This window comes from Callithrix jacchus, chromosome 7, assembly GCF_049354715.1.
Source record: "Callithrix jacchus isolate 240 chromosome 7, calJac240_pri, whole genome shotgun sequence".
NCBI classification, from domain to species: Eukaryota; Metazoa; Chordata; class Mammalia; order Primates; family Cebidae; genus Callithrix; species Callithrix jacchus.
The window spans coordinates 64,794,147-64,804,764 of record NC_133508.1 but is presented as its reverse complement, the minus strand read 5'-3'; positions in this window follow the sequence as shown (position 1 = coordinate 64,804,764).

Genomic DNA, 10,618 nt, shown 5'->3' with positions numbered 1-10,618 from the left:
CGCCTATCCTGGTGGTCTTTCATTAGTTTTTTTTTTTTAATTGCATTTTAGGTTTTGGGGTACATGTGCAGAACATGCAAGATAGTTGCATATGTACACACATGGCAGTGTGTTTTGCTGCCTTCCTCCCCTTCACCCACATTTCATTAGTTTTTCCAAGGTGATTTTGTTTGGGAGAAGGGCTATTTTCATTTTCATTTAAGTTACAAGCTAAGTTTCTCCCAAAGTTAGCTTGGCCCAAGTCCAGGAATGACCAAGGGCAGTTTGGAGGTTAAAGGTAAGATAGGGGTTGGTTAGATCAGATTCTTTTCACTGTGATAATTTTCTCACTGTTATAATTTTTGCAAAGATGGTTTCACTAGGTGGAGGTTGCTAGGTGAAAATGCTTTATGAATGGCATGTCTTTTTTTTTTTTTTTTTTTTTTTTGAGACCGGGTCTTGCTCTGTAGCCCATACTGGAGTGCAGTGGTGTGATGGCAGCTCACTGCAGCCTTGACCTCCCAGGCTCAAGCAATTCTCGTGAGACAGGAATAATACAAGTTGGTCACAGGAGAATAGAAAATTCCAGGCAGCAGTTTCACATAACTAGCAAATGGAAACTGTTGAAATAGCTGCAGAAGCTAGGGGATAAGACCCTGAAAAAGCAGGGTGTGGGCCAAACTGGCTAAGACCAACTGGACCCAACATGAAACTAGATTTGACCTAGGTTTCTCCTAGGACCTCATTATATGCTCATTAGCATACAAATTACACACCCACCAGCACTGTGGCAGTTCTGAGAATACCCATATTTGGTATAAAAATGAGTGACACCATGATTCTGATAAATCTTTTTCCAGGAATCTTAATGAATAATGAACATTCAAATTTTTGGTTAAAGAAACCCATATAGGTAGAAACCCCAAACTCCACTGTGTGACGTTTTCTCTTGAGTCAACCCATACTCCCCTCTCTTGAGTGTGTACTTTTCACTTTTCAATAAATCGTCCTACTTTCACTGTTTGTTTGTTTTTTTAAAGATAGCATCAGCTGGGTGTGGTGGCTCACACCTGTAATCCCAGCACTTTGGGAGGCCAAGCCAGTGGATCACCTGAAGTCAGGAGTTCAAGATCAGCCTGACCAACATGGTGAATCCCTGTCTCTATTAAAAAAAAGAGAGAGAGAGAGAAATAGGGTCTCACTATGTTACCCAGGCTGGAGGGCAGTGGGGCTATCTTGGCTCACTGCAATTTCCATCTTCTGGGTTCAAGCAATTCTCCCACCTCAGCCTCCCAAGTAGCTGGGACCACAGCCATGCACCACCACACCCAGCTAATTTTTGTAGTTTTAGTAGAAACAGGGTTTCATCATCTTGCCCAGGCTAGTCTTGAACTCCTGGCCTCAAGTTATTCTCCCTCCTCAGTTTCCCAAAGTGCTGGGATTATAGGTGTGAGCTACCACACCCGGCCTACTTTCACTGTTTTTTGACTTATCCTTGAATTCCTTCTTGTGATAGTGTCAAGAACCTGGACACTGGCCAGGATCGAGGTCCCACTGACATTTGTGGACCTCCCTGAGTCCACTGGTATCACCCCTGCCTGAGCCTCGAGAGTAGCTAGGATTACAGGCATGCACCACTGTGCTCAGCTAATTTCTTTTTAACTTTATTATATGTAGAGATTGGGTTGCCCAGATTGATCTTGAACTCCTGGGCTCAAGTGATTCTCCCACCTCGGCCTTCTAAAGTGTTGGGATTACAAGTGTGAGCCACTGCAAGTCACATGACTAAGCCCAGAATCAGAGTGATGGAACACTGCAAAGTTTTGTGACAAAGGATGTGGATACAGAGAAAGGTGAAGAATCGGTGCCACTTGTGCAATCTACAAGGGAATAGGTCGTGCCAATAAAAGGAGCCAATGCCTATGACAGACATCAAAATCCAAGTTCTGGCTGGGTGCGGCGGCTCAAGCCTGTAATCCCAGCACTTTGGGAGGCTGAGATGGGTGGATCACCTGAGGTCAGGAGTTTGAGACCAGGCTGGCCAACATGGCGAAACCCCGTATCTACTAAAAATACAAAGGAAATAAACAAAAACAAACAAACAAACAAAAATCTCAAGTTCTTTTCATGTTTTCACACCATTTGGGACCTAGCTGAAGGAGCAGTTCTTGAGGATAGGCCTCTGTCCTCACTCAAGGGATTCAGTAGAATGTCAACTCCATGAGAGCCGGGGTCTTCTTTATCTGTTGTCGTTTTTTGTTTCTTAGCTTGTCTTTATTTCAGACAAGATTTTATCTGTTTTGTTCATCATGTAACCTCAGTGCCTAGAATAGTGCCTGATACATAACAGGTGTTTAACTAACACTGGTTGAATGAAAATTGATTTGTGAACTTACCTTAGGCATCTAACTAAAGACGTCTCCCTTTTTGGGGGAGGCTGCGTGGTATGGAGGAAAGGACCTAGATTTGGAGGAAAAAAACAAAATGAGTTAGAATCTGGGCTTCATTTACTCCGAGTGACCTTGAGCAAATTGTCCAACTTCCCTGAGCCTCAGTTTCCTGCAGTGGAAAACTTTTGTGGTGACTTTTCAGTGCACCCTTCCTGTCTTTCTGGTAATTGCCCCTGCCATCGTCACATGCCTGATACGATGGGGTTTCTGTAACCATGTGAATCTGTCTCCCTCAACCCTGCCTGGCTGATGGGATTAGGGATATGGATCTGACTTGCATTGACCTATCAGAGTCCCTTTCCCAGGAATTTGGAATTCCACTTAGTCTTAAACAGAGGAGATAGGAACTCAAGAGCTGCCTAAGACCATTTTCCACTGGAGAGAGCTGATATGCAGCAAGAGAACAGAATAAAACCTTCATTCCAGATTATTCCTTAGGCCCAGCCGCCTCTCAGACAGCTAGACATGTAGCTAGGTAACCACTGGTGAAATGGTTAAGGGCACAGTCTCTGGCTCCAGACTACCTTGATTCAAATTCTGGCCTTGCCTCTTAGTAGCTGTGTGACCCTGGGTGAGTCATTTAACTTCTCTGTGACCTGGTTCTCATCTATAAAATGGGAGTGACATTTTCATCTACTGCACGGGGTTGCCCTAAAGATTAAGTAAAGACAGAGAATAATACCTGACACATGGTGAGTACTAAGTAAATATTATCTTCTTTTTTTTTTTTGAGATGGAGTCTCACTCCCAGGCCGGAGTGTAGTGGCCCGATTTCCGCACACTGCAACCTCTGCCTCTCAAGTTCAAGTGATTCTCCTGCCTCAGCCTCCTGAGTAGCTAGGATTACAGGCATGTGCCACCACGACTGGCTAATTAATTTTTGTATTTTTAGTAGAGATGGGGTTTCTACCATGTTGGCCAGGCTGGTCTCAAACTCTTGACGTCAAATGATCTGCCCACCTTGGCCTCCCAAAGTGCTGGGATAATAGGCATAAGCCACTGTGCCCAGCCTTATTATCTGTTATTATCTGGAATCCATGTCCCTGGATTCCAGGTCACACATTCTGATTTTTAAAATTAACACTCCCTTTCTCCCATGTTTTGGGAACAGCTCACTTCACAGAATTGTTGATTCTAATTCAAAGTATCTGAACTCATACCTCTCTTCACCTGTGAAATGGTGAAAGTAAAGAATCTCAAGATCTTAGAGGGGCAGGGAGGATTACATGAGACTGTACAGCTCTTTTTTTTTTTTTTTTTTTTGAGACGGAGTTTCGCTCTTGTTACCCAGACTGGAGTGCAATGGCGCGATCTTGGCTCACCACAACCTGGGTTCAGGCAATTCTCCTGCTTCAGCCTCTTGAGTAGCTGGGACTACAGGCATGGGCCACCATGCCCAGCTAATTTTCTGTATTTTTAGTAGAGACGGGGTTTCACCATGTTGACCAGGATGGTCTTGATCTCTTGACCTCGTGATCCACCCGCCTCGGCCTCCCAAAGTGCTGGGATTACAGGCTTGAGCCACTGCGCCTGGCTGAGACTGTACAGCTCTTGACACCACTGTAGGTACTGGGTATTTTCTTTACTTTTCTGAAATGGAGTTTCACTCTTGTCGCCTAAGCTGGAGTGCAGTGGCGAAATCTTGGCTCACTGCAACCTCCACCTCCCAGGTTCAAGTGATTCTCCTGCCTCAGCCTCCTGAGTAGCTGGGATTATAGGAACCTGCTACCACGCTTGGCGAATTTTTGTATTTTTAGTAGAGACTGGATTTCACCATGTTTGCCAGGCTGATCTGGAACTCCTGACCTCAGGTGATCTGCCGCCTTGGCCTCCCAAAGTACTGGGATTACAGGTGTGAGCCAACGCACCCAGCCAGTACTGTTTTTTTGTTTTTGTTTTTGTTTTTAATAAAGACGGAGTTTCACCATGTTGGTCAGGCAGGTCTTGAACTCCCGCCCTCAGGTGATCCGCCCGCCTTGGCCTCCAAAGTGCTTGGATTACAGGCATGAGCCACTACACCCAGCCGGTACTGGGTATTTTTATGCTCCTTATTCTTCTTGCCCTGGGTTCCCCAGAATCTGGTCATTTTCATCCACCTTGGCTGGGCTGGGACTGAGTGTGGGAGATGGTGCCACTGGGGTGGAGGCACTATCTTTCCAAAGTGAGTCTGATCTGTTTGACAAGGTTCTTAGAATCACACACCTTGACACCTCATTCTGCAGTCAGGGGAGTGAATCATCCATCTCAAGTGCCTTCCTCGGGAAGATTTCACCCCTGGATGCACTCTAGGTTTTCTCGTTGCTGGGAAAGTGACTCAGGGTACAGCGGCCCTTGTGGAACAGAAGCCTGAGCCCAGTTTTCCTCATCTGTACCCTGCTGTGCAGTCCCCTCCCTGGTCCCCTTGTAATCTACACAGGAAGGAGGAAAAGATGTGCCATGGGCTTAAGGGAACAGAGGGAAAGAGACTTGGAGATGTGGATGGAGCCTCTTGTCTCATGTGATAACATCCCAGGTCAGAGAACAAGACTGTGATGAGCTTTCTTCCCCTGCACCTGCTTCCTCAGCCTTCCTAGCCCCTCCCTTCAAGGTCTCTCCTGTTAGCCCACCCAATTTACATCCTGGACCAAGTCCAGCAAGGGCATGGGGTGTGGCTAGATGGGGTGGGAGATTCCAGGACCAGTTTTGCCTTTGCCTCCTGTACCTATTTGCTTATGGTCTGGCGGACAGGAGGGTATCTCCAGAAAGGGGCCAGATGTTGTCATGGTCTGTGACCTTGCTCCTTTTCTCCTGTGGGGAAAGCGGTTGTGGACACAGAAAAGATCATGGAGTGGGGAGAAGGAGCATCAGGAAAAATAGCTAATGGATGCTGGGCTTAATACCTAGGTGGTGGCTTGATCTATGCAGCAAACCACCATGGCACATGTTTACCTGTGTAACAAACCTGCACATCCTGCACGTGTACCCCAGAGCTTAAAGTTGAATTTAAAAAAAGAAAGAAAGAAAAGGCCATGGAGCATTGGAGGGTACTTCTGGAAACCCACAAATCACAATGCTGCTGTCTTCTTCTCCCATACTGCTATGGTACTTGATTGCCATTCTGCCTTGGTTTTCCTATTTAGTTCTCCAGCTGTGACTGAATGAAGCCTCAGACTTTGTATATTACCTATCTCTTAGCTGCATCAGTTAAAGACCTGCTAAGGCAATACCAAGTTCCCACTCCTCCTTGGATCCCAAACCTAGGACTGCCTGATTTCCCAGGAAGTGCCTCTGGAGCTAGGTCAGTGTCCTCTAGGCTCAGCAGTCAAACATCCTCTCCATCTCCACCAGCCCAGCATACCCCATACCTGAGTTGGCTTTAGTTACCATATTTATAAAAGACTAGCATATACCTCCTAGAATTGTTTTGAGGATTAAATGAGATTATTTGTGTTGAGTATATAACATAGGACCTGCTACAAAGACAGACTCAAAATATAGGAAGGAGTACAGACTCTAGAATCAGACACACTGGGCTAGGATTCTGGGACAGTGATCACTTGTTGTCTGACTTCGAGCTGACCACTTCCCCTCTCTTAGTATCAGTTTCCACACTTGTCAAAGAGTCTGCTGATCCCCTATCTTGAAGATGGGAGGCTTTAATGAGACAACCAATCTACAGTATATATATATATATATCTTGTTCAGTTCCCTTAGCTTTGACAGTTGTAGATCTGAATGAAATATGGAAGTGCCCCAGAGTGATCATAATTTTAACATTTGAGATACACTTTTTTTTTTTTTTTTTTTTGAGGTGGAGTCTTGCTCAGCTACCCAGGCTGGAGTGCAATGGTGCATTCTTGGCTCACTGCAACCTCCGCCTCTCAGGTTTAAGAGATTCTCCAGCCTCAGCCTCCCAATTAGCTGGGATTACAGGCACATGCCACCACGTTTGGCTAATTTTTTTGTATTTTTAGTAGAGACGGGGTTTCACTGTGTTGACCAGGCTGGTCTTAAACGCCTGACCTGAGGTGATGCCCACTTTGGCCTCCCAAAGTGATGGGATTACAGGCATGAGCCACTGTGCCTAGTTGAGATAAACTTTTCATGAAATTTCAGATCAATTTTTAGCACATTGTAGAGGCTCCAGTAGTGGCTATCCCTGCTCCTTCTTCATACACTACTGTAGAAGGAAAAAAAATTCTGTATCTTCATTGTTCTTCAACGATTTAAACCTTCCCTTGCCCTATAGCTGTTGAGCCCTGGTAAATTACTTTATTTCCTGTAGTCCCAGTTTCCCCATTCAGTATACAAGGAATAAAATAGCATATACCGCCTAGAATTGTTTTGAGGATTAAATAAGATTATTTGTGTTGAGTGTATAACATAGGACCTGTTACAAAGTAAGCGCTCAAAACACTTGTGATGTGCAGGTCATTTCCGGGTTGTTGCTACTTTGTTTCCTCTTTATAATTCAATTAGGGTAACCTTCTGTGGAAGGAATTACCACCCTGTATCATATATTGCCAAAGTGTTTTTTAAACAGTAGTGACGGTTACGACAACACCAGCAAATTATGTAAATACTGTTTTGTTCATGGCTTTGCCAGTACTGACTGCTATAATTATTTTTAGCTTTTACTAATATAGAAGGTGCTTCATGGCTGACTTACTTATTGTCCCTTTAGAAGCAAAAGTGGACAGGTTGTGCTGGTCAGCAAAAGTTTATTGGAACTGGGGCGGAATAATTTTCTCTGAAGAGGGAACTTAGGAAGATAAAAACATACTCAAACTTTGTAAATATCTTGAAGATTGAGGATGTTGCTCTTCCTGTCAACTGCTGTGACTTCTCTTTTCTGAGATATACAGTTCTATGTATCTTGTTCAGTTCCCTTAGCTTTGACACTTACAGATCTGGAATGTGGAAGTGCTCCAGAGTGATCATGATTTTAACATTTGAGATAAACTTTTTTTTTTTTTTTTTGAGAAGGAGTCTCACTCAGCTACCCAGGCTGGAGTGCAATGGCGCATTCTTGGCTCACTGCAACCTCCGCCTCTCAGGTTTAAGAGATTCTCCAGCCTCAGCTGGGATTATAGGCAAATGCCACCACGTCTGGCTAATTTTTTTGTGTTTTTAATAGAGATGGGGTTTTACCATGTTGACCAGGCTTGTCTCAAACTCCTGACCTCAAGCAATCTGCCCACCTTGGCCTCCAAAAGTGCTAGGATTATAAGCATGAGCCACCATGCCCAGCTGAGATAAACTTTTGATGAAATTTCAGATCAATTTCTATGTCCTTTGGAAGATACAATTTATCATGACTTTATAATTCAGAAGAGAAACTTTAATTTCTGTAGAAAATTATAGAAGATGGTGAGACTACTCTCTATATAAAATGAGGGGATGGAAGATTGAGGTGAGGTCATCTCTTAAGGGGCCTACATTTAAAAAGGATCAGCTTCATGGACCTGCAAGGCTTGACTGGCAAAATATGTCTTGGAAGGAGGATGGATTCAGCCAAGACCAAAAGAGGCTGGGGAAAGGAAGTGTGAAACTCATCTCCAGGGGAGCCAGAAAATAATGTGGAGGAAGGAGCGGGGAATATTCAGTATCACTTCCCAGGTTTAAATCTCAGGTCAGCTACTTCTTAGTTGTGGAAACTTGAGCAAAATAGGGCCTTGACCACTCTAAGCCTTGGTGTTCCAATCTGCAAATGGGGTAATACCACTTGCTTTGCATGACCTTGAGAAGATTCAGTGAGTTACAGTATATAAGGCAGCTATCACAGTGCCTGCCATGGACAAGTGCTAAATAAGAATGATTGCTAACATTTAGTAATATGCCAGGCATGACTCTAACTGCTTTACATCTATCGACTCTATGAGGTTAAGAATATTCATAATCCCATTTTAAGACTAGAAAGGCTAGGGGCGGTGGGTCACCCCTGTAATCCCAGCACTTTGGGAGGCCGAGGAGGGTGGATTATGAGATCAGGAGTTCAAGGCCAGCCTGGCCAAGATGGTGAAACCCCATCTCTACTAAAAATACAAAAAATGAGCTGGGTGTGGTGGTGGGCACCTGTAATCCCAGCTACTCGGGAAGCTGAGGCAGAGAATTGCTTGAACCCGGGAGGTAGAGGTTGCAGTGAGCCAAGATCATGTCACTGCACTCCAGCCTGGGCAACAGAGTGAGACTCTGTCTCCAAAAAAAAAAAAAAAAAAAAAAAAAAACCAGAAAACTGGGGCATAGAGACACTTAAGTCACTTGCTTCTGGTTATACAGTACATGGCAGGGTGGGGATTCTGAACCCCTAACCTATTCTGCCCCATACTCTGAGGACAGGTCTAGGCAAGAGGGAGTGGCCAGCTTAGGGAGGATTCAGTCTGCCATCAACCCTAGGAAGCCTGCTCTGGTGGACAGAAATGGTGGAAAGGGATCTGGCGGGAAAAAATGCTGATAGTGGGCTCGAGTACAGAACCAGATAGTACTACGTGCTTCTCTCTTGTTCATCCCAGGAATCTGGTTGATGGCAGGGAGCTAAGAATCCAAGAGAAGGAAACCTGAGCTAGAGTAGACCAGAAGCCAGACATTCACTGGCCTCCATCCTCAAGTACATGCTGAAACACTGGAGGGACTCTGTTTCTCACTCTTCAAGGGCTGTGAGTTCAAGCTAATTGTATTTAACTTCCCAATAATTAATATTTTCTCCATATGAGCAGCTCCATGTTTTTTCCCTTCATTAGATTATCACTTGCATTGCTTTGCATTTTTCTTCTTTGGCATTTTTACTTGTTACTGTCTGTCTTTCTCACTAAAATATAAACTCCATGGAGGCAGGGAATACATCTGTCTCTGTCATTGTTGTCTCCCTAGCTTCTGGCAGATTCTAAGTGTTTAAGAAATATTAGGCCGGGCATGAGACACCACTCCTGGCCAGCACTTCTTACTATTATCTCTATCTCTTATCTGATGTAGGCACAACTGGAGGTGACGTATGATTTAAGTATTTTTCCCACATCATAAAATAAATCTTGGACTGCTTCCTTTGAAAATTCTCCTGAAGAAATGTTACCCTCAGGAGGTTGTTAATTCCTGTGTGTATTACTCACAAGAGAAAACACTTTGCTTGACACAGGGAGCATGAAACCAGACCTCCAGGTCATGTCATGGGTGGTGGTGAATTAGATCAGTCTGGAGAGCCGGGGTATCTGGTTAGGATAGTTCAGCTGCAAATAAAAGAATCCTTCCCACACACTAGCCTAAGCAGAAAGGAAATTTAGGGAGAGAAAAAAGGGAGAAATTTGGATGAACTCAGGGGCAGGAAGTAGATAGGTCTCATGAGGAACTAAAACCAGGAACTGGAACCTTCCAAATAAATGCCGACTCGTACTCCTCCTCACCGCCCCCTCCACTGCTGCCCTGGTTGTAGTCATCGTTCTCTTTCACCTGGAATATTGCAACATTCTCTCCGCTTCTCCCCTTACCCCCTACGCAATCCATTCTTCACACAGCAGCTAGAGTGATCTTTTAATAATGTAAGATTGTATTGTTGAGCCAGGTGCAGTGACTCGTACCTGCCACTCCAGCTGCTCGAGAGGCTGAGGTGAGAGGATTGCTTGCACCAAGGAGTTCCAGGTTGCAGTGAGCTTTGATGGCAACACTGCACTCCAGCCCAGAGTGAGACACTGTCTTTAAAAAAATCAAAGATTGTAAGCCTGGGCAACATAGTGAGACCCCATCTCTATAAAAAATTAGCAGGCCATAGTGGCACATGCCTGTAGTCCCAGGTACTTGGGAGGCGGAAGTGGGAGGATTGCTTGAGTCCAGGAGAATGAGGCTGCAGTGAGCCTTGATCATACCACTGCACTCTAGCTTGGGTGGAGGAGGCAGAACCTGTCTCAAAAAAAAGTTAAAAAAAATTGTGTTGTTTCTCTGCACAAAACCTTTCAGTAGTTTTCATGGTGGGGCATGGTGTCTCATACCTGTAATCCTAGCACTTTGGGAGGCCAAGGCAGGTGGATCACTTGAGATCAGGAATTCAAGACCAGCCTGGCCAACATGGTGAGACCCCATCTCCACTGAAAATAAAAATTTAGCGGGGTGTGGTGGCACATTCCCGTAATCCCAGCTACTCGGGAGGCTGAGGTGGGAGGATCACTTTAGCCTAGGAGGTCGAGGCTGCAGTAAGCTGTGATTGTGCCACTGCACTCCAG